General features: G+C 44.1%; 1 protein-coding gene across 3 annotated transcripts in view; it reads left to right on the plus strand.

Moving 5' to 3' along the window:
* Positions 1 to 1653: 1653 nt before the first annotated feature.
* Positions 1654 to 18124, plus strand: part of LOC135519848 (double-stranded RNA-specific editase 1-like) — a 185061-nt gene continuing 168590 nt past the window's right edge. For all 3 annotated transcript variants that reach the window (XM_064945056.1, XM_064945055.1, XM_064945057.1), the window contains exon 1: positions 1654 to 1881. The gene's annotated coding sequence lies outside the window, so the exon portion shown is untranslated. The remainder of the gene's footprint in view (positions 1882 to 18124) is intronic.

The following is an 18124-nucleotide window of genomic DNA, read 5'->3' on the forward strand; positions in this document are numbered from 1 at the left end:
TATGGTTCTCAATCAGAGACAATGATTGACAGCTGCCTCTGATTGGGAACCATACCAGGCCAAAACCAGAAATACAACACATAGAAAAAAACATAGAAAAAAACAACATAGAACGCCCACCTTAGTCACACCCTGGCCTAACCAAAATAGAGAATAAAAAGCCTCTCTATGGCCAGGGCGTGACAATTATCTCCGTTTCCCTCTATACATCCACCAGCCTCACAAGACTAGTCTGAAGGTAGTCGGGGACCAGTTAAGAAAATATATGGAAGGACAGTATGGAGATAGTTTAGTGCCTAAAATATGGGGTTAAATACATCTAAATGTGTAGTTTCTTTCTTATATCTCTCAGATATAGGACAGACACTTCAGAACAAACTTCCTGTCAATTTGTTTTGACGATCTGTTTATCCATGGATGAAGCTGTTATCCAATGGGTTTCTATGGGCTGAAAGCAGTCAGATCAAATTCAATATTTCATCAAATAATTTTTACACATATTTGTTTGATACCTTAAAGGGTCCTTAAAACTCAAAATCAAATATCGAAATGATCCTTGGTATGGCCATCTTAAAACAATTCCGTATGTTAGCTTAGTAGAACCCCCCCCGCCCTTAGGGTTAACATCTCTGTAACTGTCATTTTTGCGGAGAGATCGTTTTCTCAACGAAAACTCATGAAAAACTACTTAAAAAGGCATTAGGCTCTCAGTCTGATATGCGCTTTTGAACACCTGAGTAAGCTCCCCTCACAGCACTGGCCCCGTCGTAGCCTTGACCACGGCATTTGTTCACTGATATCCCCTTACACTTTTTTTCTTTTTAACTTTTTCAGTCACATTCCTGAAGCCCAAGAAACAAACACTTAGCTTCCTAGTACTTATATAGGAACGAAAAAGGTTCATTGATCACTTATGGAGGGTTACTGTCAAAATTATTTATACAATTTAAAAGAATTTGGGCATGGGCCCCCAGAGCTCTGATATATTTTTGAATTTCTGACTTTATACTTGGTGGAATGTGTGCATGTTGTTTTGTATTGCTAGTTATTATTACTGCACTGTTGGAGGTAAAAACACAAACTTTTTGCTGCACCTGCGATAACATCTGCCAATCTGTGTACAAGACCAATAAACTTTGATTTGATATAGATGAGTGGCCTGGAATCCCCCCGCCCCCCAAAAAATGAATAAATAAATAATAATAATTCTGATGGCGAAGTTGACTGGAAACAAAAGTAATGTCGGTTAAGCATGTTGAGTAATGAGTAGGATTCTGTGTTTTCGCATGACAAAGGGATCTGCCTTCACAATGAAAACTAGTTTTCGAACATATACTGTATATTATGCAAAAGAGATGTTGTTTATGTTATGTTATGTTTATGAACGATGAATCACGCAGCCTTGTCGACGACATGAACGAGCGGCGCAGATTACTGTTCGATTTGAAAAGGGCGCCGCTTTTAGACATTCACAGTTACGGGCCACAACACGGTGCACCGCGGTTCAGTTTAATCGAACTCCCTCAATGAAGCGTATCACCCAATCGGTGCTCATATATTTTCAGCCTCCTTCAAGAGTTTGTCCAATCAGACCTGTCAAATTTAGTATCCAGTCTCGGTAGCCTGGGCATCCAATGAAAATCCAATATCCTCCACGTTGCTTGCTTCCCCGGACGGATACCGCGAGAGTATGCTCGGCCGCAGTTCGTCTGTATTGCGGTGAATGCAACTGTACGAGCGGCGCCTTCTCGCCAATTCATTCAATTCCAGCAACCCAAAAAACAGAGGACAGGAGGCGGTCTGCGCTTTTACATTGAACGGAGGACGACCACCTCTTTCTTACGGCTCTGCAAGCTTCCCTTTTAAATTGCGACACATACTGTGAGTATTGACGGCGTCTCAGTTTTGACGAATGGTATGGATGAAAACACAGGCTATTTTGCTTGGGTTCCGGGTGTGTTTATGTAATATTTTCTTCTAGATCGCGTGCAAACATGGCTCTTGAGTTATCTTTCCCGAGTCAACGGCAGTGTCATTTTCGACTGCCTGCAAGCCAGTTGCGAATATAGTGGGCAGACCGCATGTGCGAGCCGGAGTTTGATGAAAGGGATGCATTGTAACGTTTTGGGAGGAGGGGGCACGATTAGTTGACAGAATGCACGATTGTTCAGTTCAGCGTTATGTTAGTCATTTGGACAGTTTGCTTGGTGAGAATTTATGAAAAATGTTGATTGTCTCTAGATTTCGTCTAAGAAGTAAAGTACCAAGCCATCAGAATATGACCTGTAAAATATAGCTTTTCAAAAGCCACAGTCATGGCCTTTGAACAAAATTGGTTACATTTTGAAATGTCTAATCTATGAATAAAACGAAAGCACCAAATTGAAATGTGGTTGGTTACATTGCATTACAAATCATAGTTGTGCATCGATCGTTGTGCTTAATGTGATGTAACTGAATCATGTATAGCCTACGATTTCTGCTACTGTGTTGGTTCAATAAATGTTAGGTTTTCTTTTTGAATTCAATAGGCTTGTTGACTGTTTGTGACAAACGGGTGCTTGAAGTAGACATTGAATAGTTAACCAATTTATTAGGGCAATGGGGGGAAAAGTAGATGTAGGCAACCCCTAATCCCACAAATTGAGTAGTCTGCCAAATTGAAGTTGGAAAGATGATGCTGTAAGTAATCCATGAGGGCTGCCTACTGCAATCACAAACACTATCAATATCAGTTGATAGGGTGTCAGCAAACACACCACTGATGCCATATTCAGCACAAGTGTCAATCATCATGCGCAAACAGTGTTGTTCTACTAAACAATCTTAGGTGGGCTTGTCCTCATCGACCTACACTTCATCTCATTCCATTTGCTGTAGCCAGGTACTAATTGCTGTTGTGACAGTTTTCCATGCTTAGAGCGTGCATAGGCTCTGAGCCATGGATACCTTGCCAAACCGGTGCCCAGGACACTTTTGCTGGACCATTTCATTTAGCTTCCGCTCTACCTCTTTTATTGGCGTGTTGCAGCGAAGGGGGAGCTCCCAGAGGCAAACAAATGGCTGCTCAGCGTCACCACAAAGAGCGAGGGCCTCCGTTAACCCCGTAGTGGCTGATAGGAAGCAGGCAGCAGCCGCCTCCGCTGCTCAAGCGCATTACATCAGCTGCCACTCATTCACTCGCCCGCTCCGGACCCTGGCGCTTTCAGTCAGCACTCCGTACTCCAGAGGACTATGATGTAATTTCAGATGCATTAAATGATTGCTACATTAGTAGCCTTATGCCCTATTCACATTACATCTGAGCAGTCCGTCTGTGCCAGATGCCATTCGTTTCAATGGGTACGTCCACAACGGTGTGGTGGACGTACCCCCCCCCCAAACGGATGCCGCATACTTTGAATCTTTTCATACTTTGCGTCATCTTTAGTGTAGCCAGAGTCAGCCAATAGAACAGGAAGTTACCCTACCACAGAGCAAGATTAACATATCATGTTTTTGGCAAAGGCTTTATGGGATAGCTAGCAACTTGTAAACAATTACCCATTCCTACAAGTGAGTCCTATTTTCAATAGTAATGTTAAATAATACACATTGGCAGTTAAGTCAATTTATATTAGATTTATATTAGACTGTGTGTACAAAACATTAAGAACACCTTCCTAATTTTGAGTTGCACCCCCCCTATTATCCTCAGAACAGCCTGAATTCGTCTGGGCATGGACTCTACAAGGTGTCAAGCGTTCCACAGGAATGCTGACCCATGTTGACTCCAATGCTTCCCACAGTTGTATCAGGTTGCATGGATGGTCTTTGGGTGATGGACCATTCTTGATACATACAGGAAACTGTTGAGTGTGGAATAACCCAGCAGCGTTGCAGTTCTTGACACAAACCGGTGTGCCCGGCACCTACCCCTTTCAAAGGCAGTTAAATCTTTTGTCCTGCCCATTCACCCTCTAAATGGCACACACACAATCCGTCTCAATTGTCTCACGGCTTTAAAATCCTTATTTAACCTGTCTCCTCCCCTTCATCTGTGCTGATTGAAATGGATTTAACAAGTGACATCAATAAGGGATCATAGATATTTGCCTGGATTCAACTGGTCAGGTGTTCATGTTTTGTACACTGTGTATAGGGTGTCCACCCATGGCCCAGAGTGGGTGAAAACGCACTTTGGTGATTAAATTTCTCTTCCTTGTGTTATAAAATACATTTTACCAAGACAAACACCATTTTTATACATTATATCCAAAAAGTCGGATTTCGTTACCTAATACATTAGATAATAAGCACCTAGCTCTGTTGAAAAAAGTAACTAAACAAAACATGTTTTGTCACCTGAAACAATGTTTCTCCTTCTTGAATGCAAAGTTCATATTATTTAATGAAAAGGTCATGAATGCTATCGCTGACGAGTGATTAGCCTCTCCTCCATCTTGTCTTGCAGTGTGAAACCCTAAGGCTCTCCGTCCAGTAGCGGAACAATATTCCGCGAAGATGACGTGCAGACTAATGAAATGCATCACGATGTAAACGGGGCATTATGGTGGCCTGGCTACGCTCATTTCAACCATAAAAGGACACTGGCCTTGTCCTTGTTATTTTCGGGTTACAGTCAGGCTGTACTTTCAAGAAAGCCAGAGACGAGAACCCTGATTTCTTGCTGACTGTTGACAAACCTTTTCACGTTCTTTCCAATAACCCTTTACACTTCCACCAGTGATCTTTCATCCAAACTGTGGATGAATATCATTCCTCTACTGGAATGTGGCTGGTTTTTCTCTTATTGGTAGTCATTTAGAGTTGAAGTTAATCACCACATGACCTCGGAAAGCCACACTGTTTTCTTTTGAGATCTGTTGAAGGCATGACATGGCTCATTGTTCATCTACAACACCAGAAGTGAGAAGTTCATGGCAAGCACAAAGTTACTGATGCTGCAGCCACATGGTTCAGCCGCAAAAAGGCAGAACGTTCATACATGAACGTCCGGTCAAAGATGACTTTCGACAAACATCCTGGAAAATTTGTTCTGCCATAGAATTTCAGCGATTGGTGGAACGGTTTGCCTTTGACCCCCCCCTCTCTCACACACACACACACCACACACCACACACCACACACACACACACACACACTCCAATCCTTGACTGGCATATCACTGCAGAGCTGGCTGATAATCGCATTAGACCTGCTTCATGCTCATTGTTAGACATAGTAATTATTATGAGGCAGATGTAGTGGCGTTTCGCACAAGGGCAGGGAACCCCAGCATCTAGTATCAGGTGTTTCATTTAGTCTAAAGTTCTGCTATTTTCTCATTTTGAAGGTGTCGTTTGTTTTGAACCCATAACAAGCAGTGCTTTTGATTAGTTTGTTTTTGTTCATTAGGTTGGCCTATGTTTCCGTAACCATAATGACAGGGGGCCTGTCAATCGATCTGGTGTTTAGGGTATGGATGACCTTCCTGTCTCGCATGTGTCCGCCAGTGTCCAAAAAATACTCCCCCCTTTTGGTGCGGGTATCTTTTTATTATTCTTTCACCCTGGCTATACGGCGAGACCATTTCCATGTAACCGTTCTATGCGAATAAGACAAATATTGGAACACTTTCACGACACAGAAATGCTTCTGAAGATCCGTTTTCATAACATGACTTAGGCCTTCGGCTTAACATAACGTCAATTCAGTGTTCGGGATATCTATGACTAGCATATGCTTTATTTGGTACACCAGGAGAGCCAGTGCAGGGACACAGCGATGGCCTCGAGTCAAATGGGCCTGCAGAGACCTCAAATGAGCAAGGCAAGAGGCACTCTCACCTGGCAGTTTACTTTTTGGTGTAGTGAAAGCTACCAGCACTAATTTGAATGACATAAAATGTGCGTGGGGCAATGCACCCTTATTAAGAGGCCCTGCCCAACAAAATAATTTGATTTAATGGTATGAAGCACAGAAATAATGAGCCTTGGAATGAAGTAAGGCAGGGCCTCATTGTCACACATGCAAGGCTGTGGTTTTCTTTATATCTGCAAGCCTCTGCTCTGGTATGGGTTTATCAGTTCTCGTGTGGCATATCCATTTGTTAGAAGAAACCCCGTACTATTCCAAGTCGATTGAAGTGAACTGGGTTTGGAAAAAGGACATCTCGAAGGAAATTCCTCTGGAGCGGGGAAGAAGGAGCCAAAATGAATCGCCTTGCTTCAGTCGTAAGAAATCTCAGATGACGTATTATGCCTTTTTGTGTATTTTTTTTTTTTTTTTTAAGGTTCTGGGAAAACATTGATAAAAGCACTCATCCCCACTGCACTTCAGGATTGAATTTACACTCTTCATTCCACCGAGTGTAAAAAAATAAAAATAAAACAAATATAGATCTCTCGGTCTCGACAAATAACAAGATAAATGTTTCCTTTGAGTTTCTAATGAGGAAAATAAGCATTGAGGCCTAATGAAATCTCTTCACGTGATCGAGGGGATCAGTTTCATTCTCTCAGGGGCTGGTTTTAGCTGGATCTGAATGCTGCCGGTGTTGCTGTTTTTTCATCTCCTACAGGGGTGACTGAGGGGAATTCATAACGGAGCAATAACCTCTCATATGACTGAAACCTAATTGGGTCACAGGGCGGTAAGTGGCCCTAAAAGAAAATCTGCCCTTCTGGGAAAAAGCTGGTTTATAGGTAAAGTGAGTGTGTATGCTAAAATATGGCACAGGATCTGAACAGTTCAATTAATCTCGTTGCTGGTTAACATTACCATGTATCCGACAACCAGAACCATCCAACTTTAAGCAGACCACACATACAAGTCACCGTTTGTGTACAGCTACAGTTGCCTCACATGTCATCTAAGCTGAAGCCATTGACTCTTGGATTGCTCATTGGTGGTGTGTTTTGTTTGGGTAAAGGGGTGACTCAAACGGAAATTAAATGCAGTGGTTTGGTTTGAAGAGAATTTACTGGGCTGGAAGTATTGGATTTTCGGTGGGTCTGGGGGCATTTGTGTGTGTGTAGAGGTAGTCTAATTGCTCTGCAGTGTGTGTCCCGGGGAGAGAGGAACATGTTTTAAAGGCCCATTGTCAGTGCGGAGGGGGTAGTTGCAGTCGGGGTTAGGCTGGGCTCGACGGGACCCCATCCTGCGCTCCCCGGAGGGCGCATTAGTGCCGTCCCATCTCCCCGGTCGCCAAATTTTGCAGGGCAGGAAGCTGCAGGTTGTAGCCATTCATGCTGAATACATTTGGATGTTGAGACTTAGTCATTATTTTTAAGCAAGAGACAAGAGAAAGCCCTGCAGAGATTAGAACAAATAACTGTGTGTGTGTGTTGGGTCCCTGTGGTATAGCGAGGGCCCTTCTTGACATGTCCTTTCTTGTGCAAGCGGTTTCGTAACCTCTAACATCCACTGAAGATGGACGTTCAGAGGACAAGGGGGGGAAAGGGCTAACGCACACGACAGACGTGGTTAGCGTCAGCTACTCGCTGCAACATCAAAGTGCATGGGCACACGCACACAGGGTCGCTCCACCGCCATCGAGAGCCCTCTGTTCCACTGCCACCCAGACCCTTCCAGTCCACAGCCAGGCCAGTTGGGGCTGGCTAATATCAGCCTTTTACCCATACACAATCACCACCAAAAGTTAGGGGCTAAAATGGCGTGGGATGGCTTTCAGTTTAATAGACCTAGTTTTTCACCCAAGTTACCCATATTAAAAAAAAAAAAAAATAACAGTTTGGTATTGCCAAACATTAATTTTGTTTGTTAAATTTACTGACAAATAAGGTTTTCATACAGATTGCAAAATAGTTGGGAGGAAATTTTCGATGTACCGATTCCATGGCACATGTTTTATGAACTGATACACAAAACGACGGCGGATTCAAAACGTAGTGTTTTTCAATGTAGATTATTATTCAACATTCTTGCAATCAATAGAATGTCGTATGTATGTGTGGGGGATACAACCATCCCAACTCTGCAGATTTTTGCTGTGAAGAGACAAAATCAATAGATCACTTTTTTTGTTTGTTGGTACTGTCCATATGTGGCTCGTCTTTGGTCGCAGGTTCAGGAATGGCTGAATAATTGCAACATTTACCTGTAGCTAACTATGCAGCTGGCACTTCTGGGTGATTCTGAAAAGTTGTAGTCAATTGATTAATAGTAGAATAATTGCGACAGTGTTTATCTTTATTTTACAATCTGTAGAAACTATGAGAATAGATGGGTTCGGAGCTTTTGTGAAATGGCACAATAGAAAATTGTATGTGGCAGCGAGGAGTCATGGTGCTCAAGGCACCAGTCTGATGCGCCTTTCTCAGTGGACATTGCGGAGGCCTTATCACTCTTAAGACATTTGATACGGACATTTTATATGGTTGTATTATGCAAAAATAATGGTGCAACACTATGTAATCTAATATTTTCAAACAAATGTGATTTATCCTGTGTTGGATACGGTTGCTGTCCGTGGTTCTGAAACATAATCTTCAGTGCGCCATAGAATTAGCGCTTTTTCCCCCATGTTGCAATGTGCATAACAGCAAAGTTAAACAGCATATTGAGAACAACGTGGCGTCAGGCAGCAGAGACAAGGGAACAGCCCATGCCTTTGCCTGCCTTTGCCTAATTGTCTAAGAAATTTTAGGAGAGTGGAAACCAACTTTAATTAGGTCTATAATCAATAGCCTAACTGTTAAATGTGCCTGGCTTTATAAATCATCCATTTATATTTACAGAATTAAGAAAAGTCTTGCTTCTGTTGCCTGTTTTAAACAAACACTCAATAGCCTACTGATTCTGTGAGCACCGAGCCTCATGCAACGGCAAAATGTCGTATACATTAATTTCACATGCTGTAATAAAGGTGTTACTGTTATTTTTCTTCTCGTTAGAACCGACTTAATACTTTAATTTTATTTAGTGTTTACACTGTTCTGAACAGGCAGTACAAATGATATAGTAATCTAACAGCACCTGTCTGTCACACACAATATGCACAGCGCTTGCTCCTATACCCTCCTTTTTCTTGATCTCATTATTACAGTTATTATGATCATTATAATAATAAGTAATGTCAACATTAGTAGCCTAGTATAACCACCATTGAGCTGTAGGCTTAAGAGCGCTTCCTGTTTCATCTTAATAGCGTAACTTAGCTAGCCCTATATTTCAATATATAGGCTACTGTATCAATCAATCAATTGTTAATTCGTCCATGCCATCGCACAGCATACGAGACATTCATGCTTTTGAAATGCAATAAAGGATTTTTTTTTTAAATTAAGTAACAAAGGGAGCTTTGAATAATTAGCCTAAACAATGAATCAATTGCAATTCAGGAATGCATGCAACTGTTTCTAGTCTGCTGTAATAAACGGATTATAAATATATATTATAGGTCGACCGATTATGATTTTTCAACACAGATACCGATTATTGGAGGACCAAAATAATTAATAATAATAACTAAAAATATATATATATTTCTAATAATATAATTACAACAATACTGAATGAACACTTATTTTAACTTAATATAATACATCAATAAAATCAATTTAGCCTCAATTAAATAATGAAACGTGTTCAATTTGGTTTAAATAATGCAAAAACAAAGTGTTGGAGAAGAAAGTAAAAGTGCAATATGTGCTATGTAAGAAAGCTAACGTTTCAGTTCCTTGCTCAGAACATGAGAACATATGAAAGCTGGTGGTTCCTTTTAACGTGAGTCTTCAATATTCCCAGGTAAGAAGTTTTAGGTTGTAGTTATTATAGGACTATTTCCCTCTATACCATTTGTATTTCATGAACCTTTGACTATTGGATGTTCTTATAGGCACTTTAGTATTGCCAGTGTAACAGTATATCTTCCGTCCCTCTCCTGGCTCCTCCCTGGGCTCAAACCAGCAACACCACGACAGCAGCCACCTTTGAAGCAGCGTTACCCATGCAGAGCAAGGGGAACAACTACTAGAAGGCTCAGAGCGAGTGACGTTTGAAACGCTATTAGCACGTGCTAACTAGCTAGCCATTTCACTTTGGTTACACCAGCCTCATCTTGGAAGTTGACAGGCGTGAAGTCATAAACAGCGCAATGCTTGACGCACAACGAAGAGCTGCTGGCAAAACGCACGAAAGTGCTGTTTGAATGAATGTTTACACGCCTGCTTCTGCCTACCACCACTCAGTCAGATACTTAGATGCTTGTATGCTAAGTCAGATTATATGCAACGCAGAACAGGCTAGATAATATCTAGTAATATCATCAACCATGTTTACTTAATTAGTGATTATGATTGTTTTTTATAAGATAAGTTTAATGCTAGCTAGCAACTTAACTTGGCTTACTGCATTTGCGTAACAGGCCTCCTTGTCTCCTTGTGGAGTGCAACGAGAGAGATTTCCGATTGTTATGAAAACTTCAAATCGGCCATTCCGATTAATTGGTCGACCTCTAATATATAGATAGATAGATATATATATATATATATATATATTTTTTTTCTTCCATTAGAACAGACTCTCTGGTACACGTATTTAGTGTTTACATTGTTCCAAATGACCAGAAAATAAATTGTAGTCTAGCAGCAACTGTTTGGCACACAATCCTCAGGCAACACTGGATCTCCAGCAGTTTCCACAGAGTCAAATGTCTTCAATTGATCTGACTTCTCTTTTCCCTCCTGAGCAACCAGTAAACATATATATTTCAAGTAATATATTTCACCCCCCCCAACAAAACAAAAATAAACATATGTGTGATTGGAAGTTATGCAGACAATTACATTGACAGAGGCCACAATCTATCTGCAATATTAAAGCTGATCTACCACCACACACACAAAAAAGGTGCTCTTTATGTCATGTAAATCAACCTGTTGTCTCCCTGATGGAATTTCACAGAAGGATGTGTTTTTTGTTGCTAGATGGTCCATTTTTAGTTGGACTGAACCGGGGCTTCATGGTTGCCTTTTAACTTTAGCCAGCCAGCTATTGTCGTTCTTTTAAGTAACGGAACGCAATCAACCTTGCTAGCTAGCCAGCTAGCCCCCGAATAGCAGCACTGTAGAAACTATTACACTCGACGGAACGACTTGATTAGTGTAGTGTCAACATCGCAGCCACTACCAGCTAGCCTACTCCAGCAGTACTGTTTCATTTCAATCATTTTAGTCAATAAGATTCTTGCTACGTAAGCTTAACTTTCTGAACATTCGAGACGTGTAGTCCACTTGTCATTCCAATCTCCTTTGCATTAGCGTAGCCTCTTCTGTACCCTGTTAACTATGTGTCTATCTATCCCTGTTCTCTCCTCTCTGCACAGACCATACAAACGCTCCACACCGCGTGGCCGCGGCCACCCTAATCTGGTGGTCCCAGCGCGCACGACCCACGTGGAGTTCCTGGTCTCCGGTAGCCTCTGGAACTGCCGATCTGCGGCCAACAAGGCAGAGTTCATCTCAGCCTATGCCTCCCTCCAGTCCCTCGACTTCCTGGCACTGACGGAAACATGGATCACCACAGATAACACTGCTACTCCTACTGCTCTCTCTTCGTCCGCCCACGTGTTCTCGCACACCCCGAGAGCTTCTGGTCAGCGGGGTGGTGGCACCGGGATCCTCATCTCTCCCAAGTGGTCATTCTCTCTCTCTCCCCTTACCCATCTATCTATCGCCTCCTTTGAATTCCATGCTGTCACAGTTACCAGCCCTTTCAAGCTTAACATTCTTATCATTTATCGCCCTCCAGGTTCCCTCGGAGAGTTCATCAATGAGCTTGATGCCTTGATAAGCTCCTTTCCTGAGGACGGCTCACCTCTCACAGTCCTGGGCGACTTTAACCTCCCCACGTCTACCTTTGACTCATTCCTCTCTGCCTCCTTCTTTCCACTCCTCTCCTCTTTTGACCTCACCCTCTCACCTTCCCCCCTACTCACAAGGCAGGCAATACGCTCGACCTCATCTTTACTAGATGCTGTTCTTCCACTAACCTCACTGCAACTCCCCTCCAAGTCTCCGACCACTACCTTGTATCCTTTTCCCTCTCGCTCTCATCCAACACTTCCCACACTGCCCCTACTCGGATGGTATCGCGCCGTCCCAACCTTCGCTCTCTCTCCCCCGCTACTCTTTCCTCTTCCATCCTTTCATCTCTTCCCTCTGCTCATACCTTCTCCAACCTTTCTCCTGACTCTGCCTCCTCAACCCTCCTCTCTTCCCTTTCTGCATCCTTTGACTCTCTATGTCCCCTATCCTCCAGGCCGGCTCGGTCCTCCCCTCCCGCTCCGTGGCTCGATGACTCATTGCGAGCTCACAGAACAGAGCTCCGGGCAGCCGAGCGGAAATGGAGGAAAACTCGCCTCCCTGCGGACCTGGCATCCTTTCACTCCCTCCTCTCTACATTTTCCTCCTCTGTCTCTGCTGCTAAAGCCACTTTCTACCACTCTAAATTCCAAGCATCTGCCTCTAACCCTAGGAAGCTCTTTGCCACCTTCTCCTCCCTTCTGAATCCTCCTCCCCCTCCCCCTCCTCCCTCTCTGCAGATGACTTCGTCAACCATTTTGAAAAGAAGGTCGACGACATCCGATCCTCGTTTGCTAAGTCAAACGACACCGCTGGTTCTGCTCACACTGCCCTACCCTGTGCTCTGACCTCTTTCTCCCCTCTCTCTCCAGATGAAATCTCGCTTCTTGTGACGGCCGGCCGCCCAACAACCTGCCCGCTCGACCCTATCCCCTCCTCTCTCCTCCAGACCATTTCCGGGGACCTTCTCCCTTACCTCACCTCGCTCATCAACTCATCCCTGACCGCTGGCTACGTCCCTTCCGTCTTCAAGAGAGCGAGAGTTGCACCCCTTCTGAAGAAACCTACACTCGATCCCTCCGATGTCAACAACTACAGACCAGTATCCCTTCTTTCTTTTCTCTCCAAAACTCTTGAACGTGCCGTCCTTGGCCAGCTCTCCCTCTATCTCTCTCAGAATGACCTTCTTGATCCAAATCAGTCAGGTTTCAAGACTAGTCATTCAACTGAGACTGCTCTTCTCTGCATCACGGAGGCGCTCCGCACTGCTAAAGCTAACTCTCTCTCCTCTGCTCTCATCCTTCTAGACCTATCGGCTGCCTTCGATACTGTGAACCATCAGATCCTCCTCTCCACCCTCTCCGAGTTGGGCATCTCCGGCGCGGCCCACGCTTGGATTGCGTCCTACCTGACAGGTCGCTCCTACCAGGTGGCGTGGCGAGAATCTGTCTCCTCGCCACGCGCTCTCACCACTGGTGTCCCCCAGGGCTCTGTTCTAGGCCCTCTCCTATTCTCGCTATACACCAAGTCACTTGGCTCTGTCATAACCTCACATGGTCTCTCCTATCATTGCTATGCAGACGACACACAATTAATCTTCTCCTTTCCCCCTTCTGATGACCAGGTGGCGAATCGCATCTCTGCATGTCTGGCAGACATATCAGTGTGGATGACGGATCACCACCTCAAGCTGAACCTCGGCAAGACGGAGCTGCTCTTCCTCCCGGGGAAGGACTGCCCGTTCCATGACCTCGCCATCACGGTTGACAACTCCATTGTGTCCTCCTCCCAGAGCGCTAAGAACCTTGGCGTGATCCTGGACAACACCCTGTCGTTCTCAACCAACATCATGGCGGTGGCCCGTTCCTGTAGGTTCATGCTCTACAACATCCGCAGAGTACGACCCTGCCTCACACAGGAAGCGGCGCAGGTCCTAATCCAGGCACTTGTCATCTCCCGTCTGGATTACTGCAACTCGCTGTTGGCTGGGCTCCCTGCCTGTGCCATTAAACCCCTACAACTCATCCAGAACGCCGCAGCCCGTCTGGTGTTCAACCTTCCCAAGTTCTCTCACGTCACCCCGCTCCTCCGCTCTCTCCACTGGCTTCCAGTTGAAGCTCGCATCCGCTACAAGACCATGGTGCTTGCCTACGGAGCTGTGAGGGGAACGGCACCGCAGTACCTCCAGGCTCTGATCAGGCCCTACACCCAAGCAAGGGCACTGCGTTCATCCACCTCTGGCCTGCTCGCCTCCCTACCATTGAGGAAGTACAGTTCCCGCTCAGCCCAGTCAAAACTGTTCGCTGCTCTGGCCCCCCAATGGTGGAACAAACTCCCTCACGACGCCAGGACAGCGGAGTCAATCACCACCTTCCGGAGACACCTGAAACCCCACCTCTTCAAGGAATACCTAGGATAGGATAAGTAATCCTTCTCACCCCCCCCCCCTTAATGACTTAGATGCACTATTGTAAAGTGGCTGTTCCACTGGATGTCAGAAGGTGAATTCACCAATTTGTAAGTCGCTCTGGATAAGAGCGTCTGCTAAATGACTTAAATGTAAATGTAACTTCGACTCTCCTGGCTTGCCTTGCATTTTGCTACACCCGCAATAACATCTGCTAAATATGTATATGTGACCAATAAGATTTGATTGGTCCGCGCCTTTGCTGTTCACCACTCCTTCCACATGAACGAGCCCCCTAACACGCACACGCAGAGCTAATATGCTTTGCATAAGATTGTTGGCTCAACCCGGCAACGTCCATCGTCACTGCCAAATGACGCAGGCTTGGTGGTCAGCAGTTAATGGCTGTGACACCCAGGTCACCAACAACTCGGAGCCAGGTGGTTAGGCGATCAATACCAACCGCCATAGGGAAACATCTGAGGGTATGGTAGGCAAGTCCTCAACCTTTCTCTCTCCCCCACCCCTCTGGTCCCTCTTAAAAAACAACAATCATAATGATATATATATATATATATATACCGTAAAACTTCAATTAAACGCCCAGGCATTTATTTGATATCACTGAACACAACACGCTCTTAGAGGCTTCTATTTGAGCCAGGCGTTTATTTTGTACATTACAGTACAGTCCTCAAATACGAACTTATTGTATACATGGAGAGCAAAGCATATACTCCCCTCTCTCGATATGACTACCTGTCATACCCTGTACAGCACTCTCAGTGGATTTCAGGCAGGCTGTGTGGAAAGCTACATCACCCCAGGTTAAGACTAGTTCTGCCGACATTTCTGTCGGCACAGCTTCTGCGCCGCTTCACGGGCAGTTCTGAGCAGACTGAAATAACCACACACACCTTGTCACCATCGTGTGTGTGCATGTCACCCTGCTAACAGAGCTCCTGTCGTGATGTGGCGGTACATGTATGCTCGACGGATGAGGAGCAGGATTATGCAGGATTCATAGAATTCAAGCTGTGAAAACATGCTGTTCATGTCATGTCTGGGCATTCGGTTTTAAAGGATCCCTGCCTGCCCACACACAGTGCTCCTCCAAGTTATCTGAGACTTGTGCTTATTCTTCCTCTCTCCTTCATACCAACATGCTTCTACGGAGTCTGCTTTTCTCACCGTCCCGCGCCGGGCTTTGCTGGCCACACTGCAGGCTCTACTAAGCATCTGGCCATTTCCTCCACTCTTGAGACTGGTAGTGCGAAGCAATTATACAATATGTCAGCCACTAATTGACCGATATTCGGTTCAATTTAGAGCTTGACCGATTTTAATTGGGGCCAATTTTCAATTGATAATTGGCCTTTTTGGATGCCAATTATGGCCGATTACATTGCAATCCACGAGAGGAGACTATTGTATTTTCAGATGATTTGAAGCTGGTGTACCAAACTGAAAGTAAAATACGCAAAAATGCATCTTAAGCATAGATATAGTGCACATAGAATATATAATAATATAATAATATATCCCATTTAGCAGACGCTTTTGTCCAAAGCGACTTACAAGTCGGCTGGGGCCACTACTTTTACATATGGGTGGCCCCAGCGGGGAATCGAACCCACGACGCTTGGCGTTGCAAGCGCCATGCTCTACCGACTGAGCCACACAGGACTGTAGAACATACCTACCGCTTCTTAGACCTGCTTTCAATGACGGAAATGTGTTACAGATCTATGTCAATTTGGCCCCAGAAGTTACATATTGCAGCTTTAATTAGAACAATTTACCTTCTCATTCTAGGACTGGACACATTTGTTTGTGGAGTTCACAAAATGCTACACTTATGAAAAGCAAGTTCTGGTTTCTAATATACCATTTACGCGGTCATGTGAGCAATGAGCATATTTGCCTTTTCTGCTTAAGTTGACTGAGTGTGCGCGCACACGCCTGAGCAAGTACCCAGCCTTCTTGCAAATGTCAAATGTAGGAAAGTGCGCAGTTGTGCTTCTGGCATCCCCCCCCCCTTCACCTCAATGTAAGCTAACAAAGTCCTTTTTTAAAAGATGTTTTATTTTTTAAATACATTCATTTAATATTATAATAGTTCCTCAGTGTTTGAAAAATCTTTCCAAAACTCTCCCCCTCGATAATCAGCATCACTGTTAAATTAGATATAGATTTGTGCATCTCATATTCATACTATAGCATAGCTGTCCCCTTCATACTTTCCTTGTCAAGTCATCTTTATAGCCTACCTTCGGAAACATTTTTAAAAATGTTTCAACAAGGTTAATTAAGGAAAGGAGACACATTTTCTTGTGTCTGACATACACTGGTGGCTTTGCTTGACTGGTGCTTTTACGGGGATAAGCGTGTGTGAGTTTCCTGATTCTCTCAAAAGGCTTATGTTCATTTAGAACGTTTCCTAAAGTAGCCTGTCTGGACTCCATCTCTTTAAGAATCAAACGCTCCTGTCATGATTTAATCTTGTAGAAGGCCTACTGTCAAGTGCTTAGGTTACATTTTTTTTTAGTCTTAAAAAAATCCCCTCTTTTTGTTTTAATGTTTTTATATGTAGAAAAGCCAACGGGCAAGGAAAAGGTAGGCATATCTTTATTTTGACTCTGTTAATGTTGTCAATATGAAAAATGCAACAGATCCTTTCCAACCTGGCATTTTCTACATTTGTTGGTACATAATTATAAGTAATAACCTGAATAACAATGGAATGCCATGATAATAACGAAGTGTAATGGCTTGTTTCAAAGATTTTTTTTTTTTTACCAAGAAACATATCCACGTAAACAAGTGTACAAACAGAATTGTGATCTCCCCTTTTTGGACCCCCCCCCACCCCTTGTACATTGGCCTGGCCAATTACCTTAACCTTAAATTCCAAGACAGTCACAACTCTACTCGGTGTGTAATACAGTTCAAATCGATCAATCTCATCTCCCCAACATAACCACCACAGAGCAGTCATCTCTGGCCAGTAATCTGCCGCCGGTCTGGGACTCGGTATGTAATTGAGTTATTATCTCAATCTGTACACAAACAGGCCAAGCCACAATCACACAGCCTGCTGGTCAATTCTCAAGTCGGCTTCTGTCCACTCTAAACAGTGCACTATTTTACTGTTAAAGCAACTATCCAGTGAAAATCTCCCCCTTTTTTTATATAAAAGAAGCTCAGATTCTGTTACCCATACCCAAATAATGTTGTTGACTCATCCTGTACACGCATATGTCTTTATTATACACATGGTGTATAATATATGCCTCTCTCACTCCCTACAAAATCCTCCCAATGTCTATCCACTCAAGTCCATCTTGGTTCCATCTCTGACGCGTGTCACGTTACGCTTAGGAAAAAAGGTCAGCCCTCTTAAGATGTCACTCAGTGCAAGGATGGCCTTCACGGTCCTTCTGTGAGCCTCGGCTATGTCTTTTGGTACTGTGAGTCAAAAGAATGTTTTGCAGCAATTTTTCCTTGTAATGCTGTTGTAAACATGGCATCTCGTCATCTTTAGCGCAGTTCTTGCATAAGTCATGGCGCCCTAATTTCTTGACTGCGGCAGGATAGGAGGGAGGGGAAGAGGATGGAGAGGGAAATTGAGAGTAGGGAGAGCAGAGAGGTAAGGAGATGGAGGGAGAGAGGGAAAAGGAGACCTTCTGTTGAGTTGCCAATAAGCCACGGCAGCCTCCTTCGAACGTAGCCGAGCCCAGGAGTGCTCTGACTCGCTCTCCCAACACCGCTCGTGTCAGGCTGAATGCACAGCCGGGTGTCATGAAAAGGCGGTGCTCTGCCGGTGCTCTTGCATGGCTCTTGTGTAAAGCCCTTGGTGATATGGCTATATATAGAGGGGAGAGAAGAAGCAAGACAAAGACGAAAACAA

The sequence above is a fragment of the Oncorhynchus masou genome, chromosome 29, assembly GCF_036934945.1.
Source record: "Oncorhynchus masou masou isolate Uvic2021 chromosome 29, UVic_Omas_1.1, whole genome shotgun sequence".
NCBI classification, from domain to species: Eukaryota; Metazoa; Chordata; class Actinopteri; order Salmoniformes; family Salmonidae; genus Oncorhynchus; species Oncorhynchus masou.